At 39.3% G+C, this 22311-nt stretch overlaps 1 protein-coding gene across 3 annotated transcripts in view; it reads right to left on the reverse strand.

The window, feature by feature from the left end:
• Nucleotides 1-22311, reverse strand: part of Shroom2 (shroom family member 2) — a 171281-nt gene that overhangs the window by 67774 nt on the left and 81196 nt on the right.

The following is a 22311-nucleotide window of genomic DNA, read 5'->3' on the forward strand; positions in this document are numbered from 1 at the left end:
AACTCTCAATTAACATAGATGGAGAAACCAAGATATTCCATGACAAAACCAAATTTACACAATATCTTTCTACAAATCCAGCACTACAAAGGATGATAAATGGTAAAGCCCAACATAAGGAGGCAAGCTATACCCTAGAAGAAGCAAGAAACTAATCGTCTTGGCAACAAAACAAAAAGAAGAAAAGCACACAAACATAACCTCACATCCAAATATGAATATAACAGGAAGCAATAATCACTATTCCTTAATATCTCTCAACATCAATGGCCTCAACTCCCCAATAATAAGACATAGATTAACAAACTGGATACGCAACGAGGACCCTGCATTTTTCTGCCTACAGGAAACACACCTCAGAGACAAAGACAGACACTACCTCAGAGAGAAAGGCTGGAAAACAACTTTCCAAGCAAATGGTCGGAAGAACCAAGCTGGAGTAGCCATTCTAATATCAAATAAAATCAATTTTCAACTAAAAGTCATCAAAAAAGATAAGGAAGGACACTTCATATTCATCAAAGGAAAAATCCACCAAGATGAACTCTCAATCCTAAATATATATGCCCCAAATACAAGGGCACCTACATACGTAAAAGAAACCTTACTAAAGCTCAAAACACACATTGCACCTCACACAATAGTAGTAGGATTTCAACACCCCACTCTCATCAATGGACAGATCATGGAAACAGAAATTAAACAGAGACGTAGACAGACTAAGAGAAGTCATGAGCCAAATGGACTTAACAGATATTTATAGAACATTCTATCCTAAAGCAAAAGGATATACCTTCTTCTCAGCTCCTCATGGTACTTTCTCCAAAATTGACCATATAATTGGTCAAAAAACAGGCCTCAACAGGTACAGCAAGATAGAAATCATCCCATGGGTGCTATCGGACCACCACGGCCTAAAACTGGTCTTCAATAACAATAAGGGAAGAATGCCCACATACACGTGGAAATTGAACAATGCTCTACTCAATGATAACCTGGTCAAGGAAGAAATAAAGAATGAAATTAAAAACTTTTTAGAATTTAATGAAAATGAAGGTACAACATACCCAAACTTATGGGACACAATGAAAGCTGTGCTAAGAGGAAAACTCATAGTGCTGAGTGCCTGCAGAAAGAAACAGGAAAGAGCATATGTCAGCAGCTTGACAGCACACTTAAAAGCTCTAGAACAAAAAGAAGCAAATACACCCAGGAGGAGTAGAAGGCAGGAAATAATCAAACTCAGAGCTGAAATCAACCAAGTAGAAACAAAAAGGACCATAGAAAGAATCAACAGAACCAAAAGTTGGTTCTTTGAGAAAATCAACAAGATAGATAAACCCTTAGACAGACTAACGAGAGGACCCAGAGAGTGTGTCCAAATTAACAAAATCAGAAATGAAAAGGGAGACATAACTACAGATTCAGAGGAAATTCAAAAAATCATCAGATCTTACTATAAAAGCCTATATTCAACAAAACTTGAACATCTGCAGGAAATGGACAATTTCCTAGACAGATACCAGGTACCGAAGTTAAATCAGGAACAGATAAACCAGTTAAACAACCCCATAACTCCTAAGGAAATAGAAGCAGTCATTAAAGGTCTCCCAACCAAAAAGAGTCCAGGTCCAGACGGGTTTAGTGCAGAATTCTATCAAACCTTCATAGAAGACCTCATACCAATACTATCCAAACTATTCCACAAAATGGAAACAGATGGATCACTACTGAATTCCTTCTATGAAGCCACAATTACTCTTATACCTAAACCACAGAAAGACCCAACAAAGAAAGAGAACTTCAGACCAATTTTCCTTATGAATATCGACGCAAAAATACTCAATAAAATTCTGGCAAACCGAATCCAAGAGCACATCAAAACAATCATCCACCATGATCAAGTAGGCTTCATCCCAGGCATGCAGGGATGGTTTAATATACGGAAAACCATCAATGTGATCCATTGTATAAACAAACTGAAAGAACAAAACCACATGATCATTTCATTAGATGCTGAGAAAGCATTTGACAAAATTCAACACCCCTTCATGATAAAAGTCCTGGAAAGAATAGGAATTCAAGGCCCATACCTAAACATAGTAAAAGCCATATACAGCAAACCAGTTGCTAACATTAAACTAAATGGAGAGAAACTTGAAGCAATCCCACTAAAATCAGGGAGTAGACAAGGCTGCCCACTCTCTCCCTACTTATTCAATATAGTTCTTAAATTCTAGCCAGAGCAATCAGACAACAAAAGGAGGTCAAGGGGATATAGATCGGAAAAGAAGAAGTCAAAATATCACTATTTGCAGATGATATGATAGTATATTTAAGTGATCCCAAAAGTTCCACCAGAGAACTACTAAAGCTGATAAACAACTTCAGCAAAGTGGCTGGGTATAAAATTAACTCAAATAAATCAGTAGCCTTCCTCTACACAAAAGAGAAACAACCCGAGAAAGAAATTAGGGAAACGAAACCCTTCATAATAGACCCAAATAATATAAAGTACCTCGGTGTGACTTTAACCAAGCAAGTAAAAGATCTGTACAATAAGAACTTCAAGACACTGAAGAAAGAAATTGAAGAAGACCTCAGAAGATGGAAAGATCTCCCATGCTCATGGATTGGCAGGGTTAATATAGTAAAAATGGCCATTTTACCAAAAGCGATCTACAGATTCAATGCAATCCCCATCAAAATACCAATCCAATTCTTCAAAGGGTTAGACAGAACAATTTGCAAATTCATCTGGAATAACAAAAAACCCAGGATAGCTAAAACTATCATCAACAATAAAAGGAATTCAGGGGGAATCACTATCCCTGAACTCAAGCAGTATTACAGAGCAATAGTGATAAAAACTGCATGGTATTGGTACAGAGACAGACAGATAGACCAATGGAATAGAATTGAAGACCCAGAAATGAACCCACACACCTATGGTCACTTGATTTTTGACAAAGGAGCCAAAACCATCCAATGGAAAAAAGATAGCATTTTCAGCAAATGGTGCTGGTTCAACTGGAGGTCAACATGTAGAAGAATGCAGATCGATCCATGCTTATCACCCTGTACAAAGCTTAAGTCCAAGTGGATCACGGACCTCCACATCAAACCAGACACACTCAAAGTAATAGAAGAAAAACTAGGGAAGCATCTGGAACACATGGGCACTGGAAAAAATTTCCTGAACAAAACACCAATGGCTTATGCTCTAAGATCAAGAATCGACAAATGGGATCTCATAAAACTGCAAAGCTTCTGTAAGGGAAAGGACACTGTGGTTAGGACAAAACGGCAACCAACAGATTGCGAAAAGATCTTTACCAATCCTACAACAGATAGAGGCCTTATATCCAAAACATACAAAGAACTCAAGAAGTTAGACCGCAGGGACACAAATAACCCTATTAAAAAAATAGGTTCAGAGCTAAACAAAGAATTCACAGCTGAGGAATGCCGAATGGCTGAGAAACACCTAAAGAAATGTTCAACATCTTTAGTCATAAGGGAAATGCAAATCAAAACAACCCTCAGATTTCACCTCACACCAGTGAGAATGGCTAAGATTAAAAACTCAGGTGACAGCAGATGCTGGTGAGGATGTGGAGAAAGAGGAACACTTCTCCATTGTTGGTGGGATTGCAGAGTGGTACAATCATTCTGAAAATCAGTCTGGAGGTTCCTCAGAAAATTGGACATTGAACTGCCTGAGGACCCAGCTATACCTCTCATAGGCATATACCCAAAAGATGCCCCAACATATAACAAAGACACGTGCTCCACTATGTTCATAGCAGCCTTATTTATAATAGCCAGAAGCTGGAAAGAACCCAGATGCCCTTCAACAGAGGAATGGATACAGAAAATGTGGTACATCTACACAATGGAATATTACTCAGCTATCAAAAACAACGACTTTATGAAATTCGTAGGCAAATGGTTGGAACTGGAAAATATCATCCTGAGTGAGCTAACCCAATCACAGAAAGACATACATGGTATGCACTCACTGATAAGTGGCTATTAGCCCAAATGCTTGAATTACTCTAGATGCCTAGAACAAATGAAACTCAAGACGGATGATCAAAATGTGAATGCTTCACTCCTTCTTTAAAAGGGGAACAAGAATACCCTTGGCAGGGAAGAGAGAGGCAAAGATTAAAACAGAGACTGAAGGAACACCCATTCAGAGCCTGCCCCACATGTGGCCCATACATATACAGCCATCCAGTTATACAAGATGGATGAAGCAAAGAAGTGCAGACTGACAGGAGCCGGATGTAGATCGCTCCTGAGAGACACAGCCAGAATACAGCAAATACAGAGGCGAATGCCAGCAGCAAACCACTGAATTGAGAATAGGACCCCCGTTGAAGGAATCAGAGAGAGAACTGGAAGAGCTTGAAGGGGCTCCAGACCCCATATGTACAACAATGCCAAGCAACCAGAGCTTCCAGGGACTAAGCCACTACCTAAAGACTATACATGGACTGACCCTGGACTCTGACCTCATAGGTAGCAATGAATATCCTAGTAAGAGCACCAGTGGAAGGGGAAGCCCTGGGTCCTGCTAAGACTGAATCCCCAGTGAACTAGACTGTTGGGAGGAGGGTGGCAATGGGGAGAGGGTTGGGAGGGGAACACCCATAAGGAAGGGGAGGGGGGAGAGGGATGTTTGCCCAGAAACCCGGAAAGGGAATAACACTCGAAATGTATATAAGAAATACTCAAGTCAATAAAAAAAAAGGGGGGGGGAATAATTTCATGTCCAACTTGGAAACAGTCTTTGTGTGTGTACATGCACATATATGTTTGCATGCCAGTGCAGGTTTGTGTAGGTACGTGCGGGTACACATGCTACAGTATACATGTATAGTTCAGAGACAACCTTGGATGTTAGAGTTTGCTTGCCTTTTTGTTTGAGACAGGGGCTTTTGTTTGTCTCTCCATATGATATGCTAGCTGGCCCATGAGCTTCTGGGGATTCTCCTGTCTGCAAGTGGTAAGTGGTAAGGAGGCCTGGCTGTTCAGACTTCTAGATGCCTGAGGAATAGCTCAGAACATTCACTTACCTTGAAATAGTGACCAGGCAGTTTAGGGGGCTGTTTGTACATACTAAGAGTAAATGAAGAGTGGTTAGTGTTTTAGAGAATATATGAAGTTAGAGGCAAAATTTACAAAGGCCTTATGCCTTACTTCATAAAAAAGGGCAACATGGAAATGTGCTAAAAATACTTGGCCCTCAGTTACATCAACAGTAGCAAAGAGAGCCCACAACCTTTGGAGAGATATACAAACAAAACACACCCCTGGCAAGGCCCACAGAAGGCAGGATGCTTTCAGAAGATCCAGGGAAAGGGAGATGGGCATTTTTCTGACTCCTGGTAATTTAACCACATTTACAGTTTTTTTTTTTAAATAAGAATGCCTTCACTCCATCTTCACACTCCAAAGTTAACCCTGTGGCACAGCTCTCTGGACCCAAATCCGGCCCAGAGAGAGCTGCTCTCCCAGGAGTGCTGACACTCCTATGTCCACAGGTTAGAGGAACATTTTGGCTCCAATAACTGGCCAAAGAAGGACCAGCCAGGAGACTACAGGGTTCAGGAACCACAAAGGAACTGGGGACATGCTCCTTCCAGGCTCCCATCAGCATCCTGGAGTTAACTTGGTGGCACAGCTCTCTGGACCCAAATCCTGGCCAGAGAGAGCTGGTCTCCTAGAAGTGCTGACACAACTAAGATCACAGGCTCAGAGGAGGGACAGGTTCCAGTCAGAGACAGCAAGACCAGTTACATCAGAGATAACTAGAGAGCTAGAGGCAAGGACAAGAACATAAGCAACACAATCCAAGATTACTTAGCATTATCAGAGCCCAGTTCACCCACCAAAGAAAATACTGGATATTCAAACACAACAGAAAAGCAAGATTTGGATTTAAAATCATGTCTCCTGATGACCACAGAGGACTTTAAGAAGGACATAAATAACTCCCTTAAAGAAATACAGGACAACACAGGTAAACAAGTAGAAGCCCTTAAAGAGGAAACATAAATCCTGGAAAGAATTACAGGAAAACAACCAAACATGTGAAGGAATTGAACAAAACCATCCAGGATCTAAAAACAGAAATAGAAACAATAAAGAAATCAAGAAGGCAGACAAACCTGGAGATAGAAAACCTAGGAAATAAATCAGGAGTCATACATGCAAGCATCATTAGCAGAATACAAGAGATAGAAGAGAGAATCTCAGGGACAGAAAATGTCATAGAAAACATTGACACAAAAGTCAAAGAAAATGTAAAAGGCAAAAATCTCCTAACCCAAAACATTCAGGAAATTCAGAACTCAAAGAGAAGATCGAAACTAAGGATAATAGGTATAGAAGAGAGAAGGATTCCCAAATTAAAGGGCCAGTAAATATCTTCAAGAAAATTAGAGAAGAAAAGTTCCCTAACCTAAAGAAAGAAATGCCCATGAACACAAACAAAATAAGCCTAGAACTCCAAATAGATTGGACAGAAAAGAAATTCCTCCCATCACATAATAGTCAAAACACCAAACGCACAAAACAAAGAAAGAATATTAAAAGAAGTAAGGGAAAAAGGTCAAGTAACATATAAAGGAAGGCCTATCAGAATCACACCAGACTTCTCACCAGAGACTATGAAAGCCAGAAGATCCTGGACAGATATCATACAGACCCTAAGAGAACACAAATGCCAGCCCAGGTTACTGTATCCTGCAAAAATCTCAATTAACATAGATGGAGAAACCAAGATATTCCATGACAAAACCAAATTTACACAATATCTTTTTTTTTTAAATTTAGAGAATACTTTATTAGTTTTTGTAATCAAACCCACGTAGATAAGACCTTACATATTTAATACAGTGTGTTACCCCTGTACAAATGGAAAAAACTTAAGTTCAACATTTCTAGACCAATATGGCTGTTAATTTCTGTACAGTGCCAACTCAACACAGTAAACGGGGATACTTTTTTCGAAAGTTGACAGCACAGGTAAAGTTTCAAAAAATTCAAATTATATATCTGTATATATATATCTATATTTATATAAAAAGACCAATAATAGCAGTGTGTTATGCATCAACAGCAGCAACAGCTTTTCCAGGTTCTGCAGTCATCTGAACAAAACTGTAGAGACATCCAGCACACTCCATTAAAAAAAAAAGTAAAAAAACAAAACCCGAGAAAACAGCACAGTTCTGTTACTCTTGTGGTACCTGGCACCATTTTTTTTTAAATTAGCTTCTCAATCATCATCTGGAAAGAAAACATTCTGAGCAACATCATTAAAAACAGCTCTGATAAAGCACGGTCACTACTACGTATCATAAAGCAGGTACAAGCTATTTTACATCCACAGAGGTATGATACAGTACTGTCCTACATCTATAATACTAGAGGATACAATTTAAAAGGCATTATTTGAGACTTGATTCTACTTTTCCAGCAGAGGGCCCAAAGGATGGTGTGACACAGCTTTGTAAAGAAACATACTCTAGACAGGATTTCCTTTCACTAGTGGCACACTTCTAAGGATTCATTCTCTCCATGAATGTCAGCTAAAACCGTTATTAAAAAAATGAAATATCCCTAGAACAAAACCGTATAACCACCGGATTCACATGAAGATGAACTAGTGGAGACAAGCTGGACCTCACCTTACCAACAAGCTATCAAATCTGTTATGTTTAAACAGTGAGACCTCCAAGGAAGGAGATGCCAAGTAGTGCTTCAAAGCTTCGGACCACAATCAAACACAGCATCCTTTTCAACAGAAGCAGAAGCTCATCTGAATATGCTCATGGATGCTGACATCAACATTTAATCATTTCCTCACTCATCCAGGAAGAGGGGGAGATCAGTTACTACTGTATTTTTTTGTGTTCAACCAAATCACCATGTTACAAAAATAGCAAGCTGCCATAATAAAAAATAAGGCTCCTCTATCCAGCACCAGATAGCATCATTTTACTTTCAAGCCTAGAAATTGCACACTTGTATATAAACCAATCGAAGATGAGGATTGAGAGGTCATCTTGGTGGATTTTTCCTTTGATGAATATGAAGTGTCCTTCCTTATCTTTTTTGATGACTTTTAATTGAAAATTGATTTTATTTGATATTAGAATGGCTACTCCAGCTTGCTTCTTCTGACCATTTGCTTGGAAAGTTGTTTTCCAGCCTTTCACTCTGAGGTAGTGTCTGTCTTTGTCTCTGAGGTGTGTTTCCTGTAGGCAGCAGAATGCAGGGTCCTCATTGCGTATCCAGTTTGTTAATCTATGTCTTTTTATTGGGGAGTTGAGGCCATTGATATTGAGAGATATTGAGTTGAGAGATATTAAGGAATAGTGATTATTGCTTCCTGTTATATTCATATTTGGATGTGAGGTTATGTTTGTGTGCTTTCATTCTCTTTGTTTTGTTGCCAAGACGATTAGTTTCTTGCTTCTTCTAGGGTATAGCTTGCCTCCTTATGTTGGGCTTTACCCTTTATTATCCTTTGTAGTGCTGGATTTGTAGAAAGATATTGTGTAAATTTGGTTTTGTCATGGAATATCTTGGTTTCTCCATCTATGTTAATTGAGAGTTTTGCAGGATACAGTAACCTGGGCTGGCATTTGTGTTCTCTTAGGGTCTGTATGACATCTGTCCAGGATCTTCTGGCCTTCATAGTTTCTGGTGAAAAGTCTGGTGTGATTCTGATAGGTCTGCCTTTATATGTTACTTGACCTTTTTCTCTTACTGCTTTTAATATTCTTTCCTTATTTTGTGCGTTTGGTGTTTTGACAATTATGTGACGGGAGGTGTTTCTTTTCTGGTCCAATCTATTTGGAGTTCTGTAGGCTTCTTGTATGCCTATGGGTATCTCTTTTTACACAATATCTTTCCACACATCCAGCCCTACAAAGGATAATGGATGGAGAACTCCAACACAAGGAGGGAAACTACACCCTAGAAAAAACAAGAAATTAATATTCTTTCAACAAAAGCAACAGAAGATAGCCACACAAACATAATTCCCCCTCTAACAACAAAAATAACGGAAGCAACAATCACTATTCCTTAATATCTCTTAAGATCAATAGACCCAATTCTACAATAAAAGGACATAGACTAACAGACTGGATATGGAGACAGGACCCAGCTTTTTGCTGCATACAGGAAATGCACATCACTGACAAAGACAGACACTATCCCTGAGTAAAAGGTTGGGAAAAAATATTCCAAGCAAATGACCCCAAGAAACAAGCTCGAGTAGCCATTCTAATATCGAATAAAATTGACATTCAACCTAAATTTATCAGAAAACATAAGGAAGGACACTTCATACTCATCAAAGGAAAAATCTACAATGATGAACTCTTAATTCTGAACATCTGTGCTCCAAATGCAAGGGCACCCACATTCATGAAATAAAGTTTATTAAGCACATTGCACCTCAAATAATAATAGTGGGAGACTTCAACAGCCCACGCTCATCAAGGGACAGATCATGGAAACAGAAACTAAATAGAGTTAAAGTGAAACTAACAGAAGTTATGAACCAAATGGATTTAACACATATCTTTAGAACATTTCATCCTAAAACAAAAGAATATATATGTTCTTCTCAGGAGCTCATGGTACCATCTCCAAAACTGACCATATAATCTGTTACAAAACAGGCTTCAACAGATACAAGAAGATTGAAACAATCCCATGCATCCTATTCGATCACCACAGACTAAGGCTGATCTTTCACAAAAACAAAAACAACAGAAAGCCCACATACACATAGAAACTGAACAATGCTTTACTCAATGACAACTGGGTTAAGGAAGAAATAAAGAAATAAATCAAAGACTTTTTAGAATTCAATGAAAATGAAGGCAACATACCCAGACTTTTGAGACACTATGACAACAGTGCTAAGAAGAAAACTCATAGCTCTGTGTACCTCCATAAAGAAACTGGAGAGATGATACAATAAAAGCTTGGTAGCACACCTGAAAGCTCTTGAACAAAATGAAACAAATACACCCAAGAGGAAAATATGGCAGGAAATAATCAAATTCAGGGCTGAAATCAACCAAGTAGCAACAAAAAGAACTCTTAGCCAGACTAACCAGAGGGCATAGAGACAGTATCCAAATTAACAAAATCAGAAACAAAAAGGGAGACATAACAACAGACACTGAGGAAATTAAAAAAAAAAAAAAAACACACATCAGATCCTATTACAAAAGCCTATACTCAACAAAACTGGAAAATCTGGATGAAATGGACAACTTTCTAGACAGATGCCTTGGACCAAAGTTAAATAGGATCAGACAAACTACCTAAACAGTCCCATAACCCTGAAAGAAATAGAAGCAGTTATTAAAAGTCTCCCAACCAAGAAATCCCAGGTCCAGATGGGATTAGTGCAGAATTCTATCAGACCTTCAAAGAAAACCTAAAACCAATACTCTTCAGAAGGAACACTACATAATTCATTGTATGAAGTGACAATTACACTTATACCTAAACCACACAACATCCAATAAATAAAGAAAACTTCAGACCAATTTCCTTGTGAATATTAATGCAAAAATACTCAATAAAATTCATGGAAACCGAATCCAAGAACACATTAAAATGATCATCCATCATAACCAAGTAGGCTTTATCCCAGGGATGCAGGGATGGTTCAATATATGGAAATTCATCAACATAATCCACTATATAAACAAAGGCAAAGAAAAAAAAACACATGATCATCTCATTAGATGCTGAGAAAGCATTTGATAAAATTCAATACCCCTTCATGATAAAAGTCCTGGGAAGAATAGGTATTCAAGGCCCATACCTAAACATAGTAAAACCCATATACAGCAAACCAATAGCCAACATCAAGCTAAATGGAGAGAAACTTGAACGAATCCCACTAAAATCAGGGACTAGTCAAGGCTGCCCACTCTCCCTACCTATTCAATATAGTACTCGAAGTCTTAGCCAGAGCAATCAGACAACAAAAGTTCAAAGGGACACAAATTGGAAAAGAAGTCAAAATATCACTATTTGCAGATAATATGATAGCATATTTAAGTGACCCCAAAAGATCTACCAGAGAACTAAGCCTGATAAACAAATTCAGCAAAGTGGCTGGGTATAAAATTAACTCAAACAAATCAGTAGCCTTCCTCTACACAAAAGAGAAACAACTGAAAACAAAATTAGGGAAATGATACCCTTCACAATAGTCACAAATAATATAAAATACCTTGGAATGACTCTAACCAAACAAGTGAGAGATCTGTATTAAAAAAACTTTGTCTCTGAAGAACGAAATCGAAGATCTCAAAAGATGGAAAGACCTCCCATGCTCACGGATTGGCAGGATTAATATATATAGTAAAAATGGTCATTTTGACAAAAGCAATCCCCATTAAAATCAAACTCAATTCTTCATAGACTTAGAAAGAGCAAACTTCAAATTCATTTGGAAAAGCAAAAAATCCAGGATAGTGAAAACTATTCTTCACAATAAAAGAATTTCTGGGGCAATCACCATCCCTGAACTCAAGATGCATTACAGAACAATAGTGATAAAAACTGTATGGTCTCAGTATAGAGACACCCAGAAATGAACCCACACACCTATATGGTCACTTGATCTTTGATAAAGGAGCTAAAACCATCCAGTGGTTAAAAGACAGCATTTTCAACAAATGGTGCTGGTTCAACTAAAGGTCAGCATGTAGAAGAATGCAAATTGAGAGGTTAGTACATAGAAGAATGAAAATTGACCCATTCTTATCTCCTTGTACAAAGATCAAGTCCAAGTGGATCAAGGACCTCCACATAAAACCAGATACACTCAAAGGAATGGAAGAAAAGGTGGGGAAGAGTCTCGATCACATGGGCACTGGGGAAAATATCCTGAACAGAACACCAATGGCTTATGCTCTAAGATCAAGAATAAACAAATGGGTCCTCATAAAACTGCAAAGCTTCTGTAAGGCAAAGGACACTGTCATTAGGACAAAATGGCAACCAACAGATTGGAAAAAGATCTTTATGAATCCCACATTCAATAGAGGGCTAATATTCAATATATACAAAAAATTCAAGAAGTTAGACACCAGAGAACAAAATAACCCTATTAATAATGGGGTACAGAGCTTCACAAAGAATTTTCAACTGAGGAATATTGAATGGCTGAGAAGCACCTAAAGAAATGTTCAACATCCTTAGTCATCAGGGGAGTGCAAATCAAAACAACCCTGAGATTCCACCTCACACTAGTGAGAATGGCTAAGATCAAAAACTTAGGTGACAGCAAATGCTGGCGAGGATGTGGAGAAAGAGGAACACTCTTCTGTTCTTGGTCAGATTGCAAGCTGGTACAACCATTCTGGAACTCTATCTGGCAGTTTCTCAGAAAACTGGATGTAGTACTACCTGAGGACCCAGCTATACCTCTCTTGGGCATATACACAAATGATGCCCCAACATATAACAAAGACACATGCTCCACTATGTACATAGCAGCCTTATTTATAATAACCAGAAGCTGTAAAAGACCCATATATCCTTCAACGGATAAAGGGATACACAAAATGTGGTAATTTACACAATAGAATCTTACTCAGATTAAAAAGATAGTCAAAAGAATGACTTCATGAAATTCACAAGGAAATGGATGGATTTTGAAAATATCCTGAGTGAGGTAATCCAATCACACAAGAACAGGCATGGTATATGGTATATACTCACTGATAAGTGGCTATTAGCCCCAAAGCTCGGAATACCCAAGATACAATTCACAGATCACGTGAAGCTCCAGAAGAAGGAAGACCAAAGTGTTGATGTTTTAGTCCTTCTTAGAAGAGGGAACAAAATACTCAAGGGAGGAAATAAGGAGAAAAAGTGTAGAGCAGAGACTGAAGGAAAGGCCATCCACAGACTGCCCTACCTGGGCATCCAGTCTATATACAGACACCAAACCTAGACACTATGGAAGATGCCCAGAAGTGCTTGCTAGCAGGAGTCTGATATAGCTGTCTCCTGAGAGGCTCTGACAGAGCATGACAAATACAGAAGTGGATTATTGCAGTTAACCATTGGATTGAGCATGGGGACCCCAATGGTGGAGTGAGAGAAAGGACTGAAGGAAGGAGTTGCCTATGCAATCCATAGGAAGAGCAAGGACCCCCCAGAGCTCCCAGGGACTAAACCACCAACCAAAGAGTACACATGGACAGACCCATGGCTCCAGCTGCATATGTAGCAGAGGATGTCCTTGTCTGGCATCAATGGGAGGAGCGGCCCTTGGTCCTGTGTAGGCTCATTTCCCCATTGTAGGGGAATGCCAGGGTGGGGTTGTGGGAGGGAGAGGGTTGGTGGGTGGGTGAGCACTCTCATAGAAGCAAAGGAAGGGGAATGGGATGGGGGAAAACCAGGAAAGGGGATAACATTAGAAATGTAAATAAAGAACATATCCAATTAAAAAAAAAAGAAGTACCTTCATGTAGAATGGACTCTGGCTTTCACGTGTATGCTTCATTCCTTTTCTTTCTTTTTTCTTTTCTTTTCTTTTTTTTTTTTTTTCGGAGCTGGGGACCAAACCCAGGGACTTAAGTGCTCTACCACTGAGCTAAATCCCCAACCCCTCATTCCTTTTCTTACTAAGCCTCTAGTTTCTACCTTGAAACTTTAGTTTTTTTCAAAACCTATTTTAATGATGGTTGTTAAACACTTTAACTTTAACTTTTAGCACATCATCCACCAGATGTAGTGAGAAAGAAAGGATATGGGAGAAGACCTTTTAGAAACATTTTTAAGAGCAATTCCTGTCTGTGTTGTCTGGAAACCAGCAGTTCATTTCACAGGTTAGCAGTGACAGCTCAATCCACTTGCAAACATTTCATGGATACACCAGCAAGCCAAGTTCATTCTCCATCAGTGTCGTAGAGTCCTATTTATATCCCTCCAAATATCACGTGTCCTCCATGGGTCTTGCCGCATCACATAGGTCTCTCTCAGCAGACATCACTCTGACAATCAGCCCAAATCAGCAGAAGTGGCAAGAAACTGCATGCAGCACACCACCAAAACTTTGTTGGTCTTTCTCTCTATGGAGTCCTGATAAATGCAGCTCAACTACACAATGTAAGGCGGACCAATACATGTGTGTCCTTAGCAAAAAGCATTCATCACGTGTCCTTTCATGTGCTTGCTTTATCAGAACATCCTTTCTCCTCTGTCTGCTTGAGTGAAACATTCCTTCATGAGTCTGCCTTAGCCTTTCAACTATGTAATGAAATGTTTCTTCATGTGTTTGCCCCAGCAAAACACCATTCAACTTTCCAAGGAACCCCTAAAATTGCCTCTCTACTACCTCCTGCCAGTTTGCTTTCCAGGGGCTACACAGTTCTGGCCAACCTGCCAGGTGTTTTCTCTACTACCACCAACCCCAACTACCAGCTACTGCCCCACCTTTCTAAGAATGTTTCCACACTCTCAGGTTCTCTAACTTTAGCCAAGGGTTATTCGGGTTATCGGGGGGTAGGTTGGTCTAGCAGCATCAAATGAGGTGTCCACTCTGTGGATAAAAGAGTTCTCAAGCCAACAAAGACCTGGCCAAGAGTCAGGAGTCATTGAAGGACAGCTCCACAGTTTTGTCTTCAGAACAGATAGCATTTTCCCCTCTTGGATTTACCACTCTAATTAGAGCATCCGTGGCCCATGTTTTTTTATGAGGCCATTCAGCTGCGAGCATTCCAGATAGCAGAACTTACTGGAATGATGTTAACTGCTTGGCTGGTGTGTTGCTTGCAAGTTAAGTGAACATATATTATAAAAGATATGTTAGAGCACTTTTGATGATAACACTGTTGTATCTACTATAAGAAAAAAAGTAGCTTGGTCTGAGAGTAAAGGCATCTAATTCCATCACTCAGGAAAATCTAGACTTTGTAGCTAGCCTAGGCTACATGGAAAGTTCCAAGAGCCAGTCTGTGATACACAGCATAGCCCTTTCTTAATAAACAAACAAACAAACAAACAAACAAACAAACAAACAAAGACAAACTGTGGAGCTGTCCTTCAATGACTGAGTCAGCTGTTAGATGAAAATACAAACTTAAGTCAGTTTTACCAAGTGCCCCTGAGATGAAACACAGAGCTGTGACTCCTAGAGTGGCAGAGGGAAAGCAGGAAGAAAGGGTGTTTATGATTGATGGTTTCTGGGAAGACATGAGCAAATGCCTATTAACCCCAATGATGATAAGCCAAAAATAATTCTACTCAAGTCCAGCTTAGTGTACCAGTGAGTTTACTGGGGCTACTTGTGGGAGCACAGGTGACTCAAGGGCAACTACAAACTACACAAAATAATAAATAGAAGAAAGGAAAAGAAAGAAATGTTGACTGTTTTATAGCACTGTGTGGGAAATTAACACAACAGTACATTCTTTCCTAGGCAGTGCTGCAGAAAATGTCATGCTGTGAACGGCAGCATGGTGCGTGATAAGATCTGGTCCTCTGGGACATGAGTGAAAGAGTCCATGCTTTTATACATTAGAAGAATTCAGGAAAGATACAAATGTCCTGATACACTCAGCAGATGAAACTGATACAAGTCATCAAAGGCCAATCTTCAGCAATAACAGCTGCAGTCAAAGGATGAAAGCTTCACAGTTCTCTTTTCCCAGCCAGTACAGTTCCCTTATCTCAGCACTGGCCAGAGCAAGGAAACGGCTTCTAGTGTCTTCCATCCTGTCCCTGTCATACTTCCTTCCCACTGCTGAAAGAATGTTACAGAATAAACTTATACCATACCCAGTACACCCAAACAAACTATCATTTTTCTTACCTTTTGTCACAACCTTTTACTAATACTGAAAAGCAAAGAAAAAGAAAGGCTAGCTCTTTATCCTCTGCATTCCATATCCAAGCCACTTGCGATCAATAACACATGATTTCCAGCTGCCTAAAACATCAAGCAGCATTTAAAAGGACTCCAGTACAACTTCCTGGCCTCACTTCAATGAACAGATAACGTTGGCTAAGAAACAAAGGGGATTCAAATGTGCAGCCATTAATACAACTACTATAAACAGCCCTAAGGAGTAACAGTAGAGCTAATGAGTCTTATATATAAGAACAAAGACAGAAAATGAAGTATAGTGACTCACATTATAATCCTAGCCCTGAGGTAGTGGAGGCAGAAGGATTCCCACATGTTTGAGGTGAGCCTTTTCTACATAGCAAGACCTTTTCCTCAAAAAAAAAAAAAAAATTAGCCGCTCAATCAGTATGTCAGAGCTACAGCTGATTATGTAGGTCATTTCCCAAGACATCTATGAATATGGGTGTGCCCTCCAAGGTTAGAGGGAAGGAGTCTTAGGCAAACAGAGACATCCTCCCTCCCCCAATCCAGGACAAAAGGAATCTTATCTAGTTCATGTCTTTGAAAGACTCGGTAGAGATAAAGAGGTAGACATTGGAAAATCCCTGCTATAAAGGTCCAGAGGGAAATGCACTGAAAATACCCTGGTTATCTCAGTGACTATAGAAATGTCAGTGGGAAACTTTCCGGTTTGGGGACCAGGGATGGGGGTCGGGGTGGCTGTAAAAAGACCCCAAGGGACAAGTCCCACAGAAGGCACAGCTGAGCAGGATGCTTCTGGAAGGCCCAGGGTGGGAAGACAATAGAATGGAGCTGGCATTTTGTGACTGCACATACTCCCCTAATTCTTCACAAGCAATAAAAAGCACCTTCATCCAAGCATACATTAGATCCTCGCTCTCTTGCCTGTCTCAAAACAGAAATCTTCTTAGAGCTTATAGTTATGCTCAGTATCCACAGATAGAATGTTATTTGAGAATTCAGAAGGTTCTTCTAGAAGAAGGACCAAGAAATAGAGATAATATATACACAAGATACATAACACATAGGAAGGCAACATAAGAGACTGATATTAGCATCACCATGTAGCAAAAAAATTGGTGAGTTGAATCTCTACCATGAGATAAGAGCTCCATTATAAAATAAAATAAATGACTTTCACAAAATTTACCACCAAGTCTGTTGAATACAAAGAATAGGCCTACTGTTTATGGGGATATACATGTGTAATTGATGCACCATAGGTTAAGGCAGGAGGACAGTGTGGTTAAGGGCAGCCTGGAAAATAAAGCAAGAGCCTGTCTGGAGGCGGAGGAACCAGCCAACTGCTGCAGGATGAATGTGAATAGTCAAATGCTGCTCTGATTAAATGACATTTGCAACAAGGTCTGGAGGCACAAATGTGCAGTTCCAACACTTTTAAACAGAGGCAGGAGGACTAGGAGTCAAGGTCACCCTCAGGTTGTGCATACTGAGCCAACATGGGATATCTGAGACCCCATCTTATAATGAAAAAAAAAAAAACAACCCAAAATCAATTAACTGACATTTAAAAGAAATCTATTAATTTACACTCTTCACAATGTTTCTATAGTTGAAAAACTATTAAATAATACCTCACATATTTGGTCACTCTACATCCATAAGAGCTAAGTAGCTATGGGGAAATTGCCACCTATTTTATTATACATTGGCTCAATGAGGATCAATGGTCCTTTTCTTGGAAAAAGAACCAAGCCACAAAACACCCTCTCTATCCTTAACTTTAATAAACTCCAAGACCTGAGGGTATGGCTCAGGAATAGAGTGCTAGCCTGGTATGCAGAAGGCCCCAAATTCCACTTTGTAAACTGAAAACAGCAATAATGACAATAAATCAACAACATTTATATTTGGTTATACTCAGAAACTCAAGCTAGAGAAGATGCTCAAGAAATAACTGTATGCTTTTTGTTTGTTTTTATGGATTTTGTTGTCGTTTGTTTATGTCATTTCACTACAGCTGCAGACAAGCAAATATATACCAACAGACAAAGTAATACAGCCATTTTCCATAGTGGAGGTCAGATACTTATCATCTCTTTACACCAGCCATAATAACTATTCTACCTGAAAGAATACTAAAAGTCTCATAACCAAAAGGACCTGAGTTATTTACTTATTTATTTATTTAGGTTTAGTTAATTTGTATTTTTTTCTTTTTTTCCAGGATTTTATTTATTTATTTATTTATTTATTTATTTATTTATTTATTTATTTATTATGGTATGGCATCATGAAAGCTACCACCTTATCAGTCTTGAAAAGCGCTGTTAATAAGGAGGGTGAAGTTCCGTTTCTGCTGGTGTAGACAGGTGTGAATTTCCTAACTGCAAAAGCAGCGCCTTGTGCAGCAGCAGGAGCAGCAGCAACAGCAGCAGCAGCAGCAGGAGCTTTGTTTCGGACTATTCCGTTTCCCATAGAAAATTTTATTGGTGCATTGTTTTGCTTAAAAATTATATGGTGTGCCTCGGTAAGGCCTACAGCACACAGTATGGGCTGAGGTAAATTACCAAGGTCTAGAAACAAGCAAAAAGAATATCGAATGTTGTTTTGTCAATTACAGGAGTCATTTGACCCCATCTTTTAAATTGAAATGATATTTGCAATTCTTTAGCTGCATAATAGAAAGATAATTTTCGAGTGGCCTTTTTTTTTTCTACTGTGTCGTTAATTTGTATTTTTGAGTGTCACCTTATACAGTCTAGGCTAGCCTGGAACTCTTACTCTTCTTGCCTCAGCCCTCTGAGAACTGGAATTTATAGGCATGTACCACAATGCCCAGTATAAACTGAGTTAGTCAGACATTTCATAATCACATCAATAAAAGCCTTAACAATACAACTTCACTAAATTAAAAAGGTTTTAAATTTAACTATCAAGAAACGGCTATATAAAATTTACTTCACTGGCACCTATTCTAAATAGTTTTTATAATGATTGGGTTATACAAGTATCTTGAGTGGCAAAGATAAGAAAATATTTAAGCAGTGGGGAGAGGAGCAAATATTTAAGAGGGCAGGAGGGAGACACACTAGGCTGTTCTCATACCATAAACACTTTCCTTACAGAAATGAAGCAGATGATGCAAAATCAAAGGGAACAAAATGCAAGGTGAAACTCTTGTTAGAAAACAAAGGTTCTATATGGTCAGAGGTGTGTTTGCTTCCTTCCCCAAAGACAAGCAAGGGATTAGTAATAGTAAACTTGATGGAATGAGTGTAAGCAAAGGTGACATTTATTCAGTCTCGGCGACCTACTGGGCAGCCATCTACAGTTCTACCAATATTACCTCTCCCTGCCCCTTAGTGAGAAAACCAAAAGTACATTTTCCTAGGTCCAGTAGCCAGCCCTTATAAAGAGGATATCCTCAAAACAGAGCCAAGGGTGGGACAGAGACCTCTGAGAGTCATGGGTCTCCTACAAGTAATAACAAAGGTGAGGAACATGTTGGACATAACCAAAACATGGGCTTCCTGCCCAGGCAAATCCACTGAGAAGTTGTTAGGATCCCTGGTGTCTGCCGGGCTGCAGGTCCTGGCACTCCCATATATTAAGAGAGAATACTCCATAATCTCTTGAGCAAACATCTCTTTACAACTCAACTGTATATAGAGAAATCTTTCTACCTAAAGTAAAGTCCTTTGTGTTAGGTAAATCTCATCACTGGTAACCCTTTTAAAAAAGAATATAAGTTGAGGGAAGAATATAGGTGTATAATATGACTCTACAGTAAAGCACCACAAATAAAAATATAAACTGTACTGTTAATGCTACAATTTATACTTTAATTCCTCAGATCTCAAAACAACATAATTTATAACCTGTAAAGCTAGTTATACAATTTATAGTTCCTCTGGGATGAGTGCCATGGCACACATCTGGAATCCCAGACTTGGAAAGCAGAAGTAGAAAGATCTCATGTTTGAATCCTGTCTGGGCCTAGTGAAACTTTGCCTCAAAAACTAAACAAAAAGAAACAAGTTCCTTTAGAAACTTGAAATAAATAAAAATACAGTTTCTCTTAGTGCCTTTCTTAATATAGTAAATATGTGTCTCTTAATATATTAAAACTATCAATGGGGTTAGGATGTAGCTCAATAGTAAAATGCTTACCAGCATCAAAAGGCTCTGGGTTCTTCCTCAGCACCAGAGGAAAACAAAAGGCAAAGTATAGTGATAACTATATGCAAGAAAATGTCATAATAAAATCTATTGTATATTACCAAAAGCCATCAGTGTTTTCAAAATAATGTCTCTTTTAATCACTAAGACAGACTAGACAATACTTCTGCCACACTGAACTTTATAAATATCATTTGCACGCCTTGGTTACAGTATTCATGCAGCCTTCATAAAGGTCTAGTTCTTTATTTTTTACAATGAAGAAAGAATGAAAAACAAGTCTTAACTTTGACCTAGAAAATGAAATATTTCAGAGATTCATCTGATTAAATTACTTAAGCTACATACAAGTCCAAATTCAAAATAAAACACCTATGAATTATGTATTTTTTGCTTCTTTTCTTGACTTTAATAAAGAAAATACTGAAGAAAGGCAAACAAATAAGGGTATAAAGTTCAATATCTCTGCATCAACAATGAAGTAAGCACAACAGCATGCCTCCAGAAACTCACAGAATAGAAATAATGTCCCTAGCCATTAGCAAACAATAGCAAGCTACCCTAAAGTATGGATTTCGTTTGATCCCCCTAGAAACCCCTCACTCCCAAGAGTATTCTGGGAGAATTCCCAACCATTGTACTGAGAACAAGGACCCCAATGGAGGAGTTAGAGAAAGAACTGAAGCAGCTGAAGGGGTTTGCAACCCCATAGGAAGAACAACAATATCAACCAACCAGACCCCCCAGAGCTCACAGGGACTAAACCACCAACCAAAGAGTGACCCATGGCTCCAGCCGCATATGTAGCAGAATATGGGCCTTGTTGGGCAGTGATGGGAGAGGCCCTTGGTCCTGTCAAGGCTGGATGCACCAAAGTAGGGGAATGCTAGGGCAGGGAGGTGGGAGGCAGTGGGTGGGTAGGTGTGGGGGAGAGCACCCTCATGGAGTCGGGGGGTGTGGATGGGATAGGGGGGTTCCAGAGAAACTAGGAAAGGGATAACATTTGAAATGTAAATAAAGAAAATATCCAGTAAAGGAAAAGGAAGAAAAAGAAAGGAAAGAGGAGAGAAAAATAGGAGACAAAGGACTTGTTGCTGTCTTGTCAGCATCACTCTTGCCATACTGCTCACTGCAAGTAGCTACTCACAGGAACATCTGTGCTAATAATTAGCACCAGGGCACTCTGCCACTCTCCTCTCTCAAGACTAGCTCCATAAGGCCAGGGCAGAGGGAGCACAATAGGGTATCAGTCTGAAGTTGAAGGCAATGAAACTCTGCAACATCTGAGAATGATGTATGCTGCAACAAACTTGCTCCCAGCAAGCAAGACCACTGTCCAGCTTTTGAAGCCTGGTTTCTGCAAAATATGCAACCATCTGATGCAGGCTGACTAACCCTTACAGCTTCCGGCAAAAGAAAAGCCCCCTCTTTGGTGTTAATCTGCTACTGAATGAAAGCTTAGGAGATATAATGGTTTATGGCTACCAGCAAAGCGACAAGTAACATGAATCAACCCTACCCTGCCTTGTCCCCAACAAAATGGCTTGCAATCAAGGACTGGATCACAAGAAACTACCAGAGTAAGATTTAAAATACGGCAGGTATACTTCATTGTAAATAAAAAAAAAAGACTGAAAATATATCAGCCTTATAAAATTTATGGTGTAATATTTAAAAGAAAATTTCCCTAGGGTGCATGGGTACATTATGATGTGGTTTTGGTAGTACTGGAAATTGAACTCAGGATTTTACATAAGCTAGATAAGTATTCCAATTACAAGCTGTATCCCCTAGTCCTTCTTGGTGTTTATTATTTTGAGACAGCATCTAAATAAACTACTCAAGTGTCATTAAACTCACTCTAGGCCAGGCTGAGCTCTCTCAATCCTTGTGTCTGCCTCCCTCTGTTTTTAATCCAACTGAGTGGCCAAACCAATACTGCTACCCAACAAAATAGTCTGTAGCCTTCTGTGAAAACCGTAGAGCCCAGTTCCATGTCAGCTTTAGCCATGAAATCACCAGGTGTAGAACTGTGCAATGAGAAGAACAAAGCAGGTAAGAACTCTATAGAGACAAACCAATATATACCAAAACCGCCAAAACTACATAGCGCTGCAAAGGGACACTGTGAACCATCAAACACCTTGGAAACCAAAGAACAAGGTAGGCATACTAGACCCAACCTGTCGCAGCCCCACAGATCTGGCTCCTATAGAATCTCCCACCCC

This window comes from Rattus norvegicus, chromosome X (assembly GCF_021556685.1).
Source record: "Rattus norvegicus strain SHRSP/BbbUtx chromosome X, alternate assembly SHRSP_T2T, whole genome shotgun sequence".
In the NCBI taxonomy this organism is placed as follows: Eukaryota; Metazoa; Chordata; class Mammalia; order Rodentia; family Muridae; genus Rattus; species Rattus norvegicus.